Here is a 3,407-nt window from a genome sequence, read left to right as displayed (position 1 = left end):
GACATAGAAACCTCTCCTGTTTGTTTAGCCTGCATGCCCACAGTCTCGATGATCCCTCTCTGTACAAAGGCAGCTAACAATAAGGGACGGGGGAAGAGAAGAGAACAGGTGTCTGTGGGAGAGTTGAATTAGGGTGATCTTGTAGATCCACGTTTTCCCACTGACCAAGTCACTGTAGGCTGGAGTCTGCAAGGTGTACTGTGTCGTGAACCCTTTTCATTCTTGTAATATTCTTATCATCTGGGAATGTGAGATTTTTAATTTTAGTAATAATCTTACAAATAATCACTCTTCTGTAGCCTTCTTGCCAGATGTTTTATTTTTCTTTATTTTATATTGGATGACTGTGAAGCTATACGTAGTAGGTTATGGAGGATATCAATTTTCAGAGTGCATGTTAAGAAATAAAGCAGACCTACTTGAGATGAATCATCCCATAAATATTGTTTTGCCCTAATAAAATATTCAGAAATAGACACCTGCCTTTATTCATTCAACCAATAAATAGCAGGCATTAACCTTGATGCCAGTAAGTGTACTGGACCAGCAATGATGAAAAGACAGATGTGACTTCTACACTGGTAAACAAGTATATGAACATATCTTACAGACCACTAAGGGCTTGAGCAGAAAACCCAAAAGTGATAACAGAAACGGGTAACAGAAAACTCCCCTGAGGAAGTGGAATACAGTAAAAGCCCTCAGTTGGGAAGTAGAGACAGGAGGATCATTGCAAGTTTGGGGCTAGAAGATCAGGGCAGCTACACTGTCTTTGCAGGTGGGTGGGAGGTGTTTGTTTTATCTGTGGGGAGAACAATGAAAAGGGGGTTGGTTTTTGTTTTTGGGGGGTTGTTTTTGTTTGTTTAGGGGTTGTTTGTTTGTTTGTTTGTTTGTTTTTCTAGACAGGGTTTCTCTGTGTAGCCCTGGCTGTCCTGGAACTCACTCTGTAGACCAGGCTGGCCTCGAACTCAGAAATCCGCTTGCCTCTGCCTTCTAAATGCTGGGATTAAAGGCGTGTGCCACCACGCCCAGCTGAAAAGGGGTTTTTTTATTTTGTTTTTTCATGTTTATAATTTGTGTGTTCGTGCCAATTCACATGTGGTCAGAGGACAGTTTGTAGAAGGCATTCTTCTATCACATGGGCTCCAAGCACTGGACACAGTGTATCAGGATTGGTTGCAAAATGCCTTTACCAACTGAGCTATCTTGCTGACTAGAAAAAATGTGACAGTTGAAAAAGATAGCAACATTGACAAGTTGATAAAATTTGTATGTAAATGTAAAGTATTTAGAATAAATAGACTAAACAATGGCTTATACTGCCTGAAGCCTTTTTCAAACAAACGAGCAAGCAAACAAACAAAACACTGTAATGTTCTTGGCTTTAGGATGCCTGTAGATCACTAAACTTGGCAGTCTAGAAACAGACTCAAAGTGTGACATGGTCACGATTTCAACAAAGATCCAGAGTACTTCAGTATAGAAATTACAGTTGCTGCAGTTAGGAGCATGGGAGCAACTGGATACCCATACAAGAGGATGACCTTTAACCTTCATGTACAATAGTCTAAAATAGATTATAGCTCTAAATAGGAAATTATAGGGCTGGGGAAGTACTTGAGTGAATTTTGAAGAGCTTGCCACTCACGTATGAATGTCAGAGTTCCGATTCCTAGCACCCACTAATGCTAGCTAGCTAGCTAGACTAGATGAAACTGTGAGTTCCATGTTCAGAGAGAGACCCTCCCTGAGCAAATGAAATGAGCATCTGACATCCTCACGTGCACACCATACAAATAGACACATTTAAAGAATACCTCGCTGGGCAGTGATGGTGCACGCCTTTAGTCCCAACACTTGGGAGGCAGAGGCAGGCAGATATCTGAGTTTGAGGCCAGCCTGGTCTACAGAGTGAGTTCCAGGACAGCCAGGGCTACACAGAGAAACCCTGTCTAGAAAAAAAAAAAAAAAAAAAAAAAGTATCTCAAACAAAAAATTCAACAAATTTACTAAAAATATACAGGCTGGAGAGATGGGTCAATGGTTAGCTGTTCTTCCAGAGGACCAAGTCTAATTCCCAATACACTCATGGCAGCTCACAACTTTGACTCTAGTGCCCTTTCCTGGCCACTGCAGGCACTAGGCATGCATGTGGCACACAGACACAAATGCAGCCAAAACATTCATGCACATAAAGTTAAAAATTTTTCAGTGGGGTAGTTTTTTGAAACAGTCTTTCTCTATGTAGCCCTAGCTGTTCTGAAACTCATTCTATAAACCAAGCTGCCCTTGAACCCACAGATCTGCCTGCCCCTACCCACCAAGTGCTGGGATTAAAGGCATGTGCCACTACTGTCCAGCATCATGATTTCCTTATACAAATAAAACACATGCAAAGAGTCTAATTCGGGGGCTGGAGAGATGGCTCCAAAGGTCCTGAGTTCAAATCCCAGCAACAGCATGGTGGCTCACAACCATCTGTAATGAGATCTGATGCTCCTTTCTGGTGCATCTGAAATCAGCTACAGTGTACTTATGTAAAATAATAAATAAATTTTTAGGCCGGAGTAAGCAGGACTGAGCGAGCAGAGTTGACTGGAGTGAACGGGGGCCAACCAGAGCAAGCAGAGGTCCTAAAAATTCAATTCCCAACAACCACATGGAGGCTCACAATCATCTGTACAGCTACAGTGTACAATAAATAAATAAATAAATAAATAAATAAATAAATAAAAGTCTAACTTGTTAATAAGGAAGTAAGATATGGAAGAAATTTGCTTATTTCTAATAAGCAGTATTAGAAAAATGAAGGCAGAACTGATTTCTTCTGTACTTCAGGTAGACAGCAACTGAATTTCTATGAGACAAGACAGAATTAACTTTCCCATAGACAAGTCATTTTTTCTTTATTATTGATTACAACATGTAGCAGTATAGCTCAAAGACAATGGAAGACTAATATTGGGTCACGAGAAGAACAGTAAGGATGAACTGCCAGTGGACAGTGCAGGGTTTCTCACAAATTTTTGTCTCTTCAGAATTCTCATGTATTTTTTTTTTCTTCATATAGTGCAGAGAAAAATCAAGAGGTTCTATGCCTCAGCTATGGTCACATTCATATATACATTTTAAAAACACACACATCCATGTTACCTGGGGCATGGGTAGATGTCAGAGGACAACTTATGGGAGTTGGTTGTCTCCTTTGGATTCCAGGCATGGAACTCAGGTGGTTGACAGCAAGTGCCTTTACCAGCTGAGCCATCTCATTAGCCCACAGTGTGAATCTATACATTTATTAAAACTCACTGAACCAGGGCTGGTGAGATGGCTCAGTGGGTAAGAGCACCCGACTGCTCTTCCGAAGGTCCAGAGTTCAAATCCCAGCAACCACATGGTGGCTCACA

The sequence above is a fragment of the Mus caroli genome, chromosome 12 (assembly GCF_900094665.2).
Source record: "Mus caroli chromosome 12, CAROLI_EIJ_v1.1, whole genome shotgun sequence".
Classification (NCBI taxonomy): domain Eukaryota; kingdom Metazoa; phylum Chordata; class Mammalia; order Rodentia; family Muridae; genus Mus; species Mus caroli.
Note: the sequence above shows the minus strand (reverse complement) of the source record.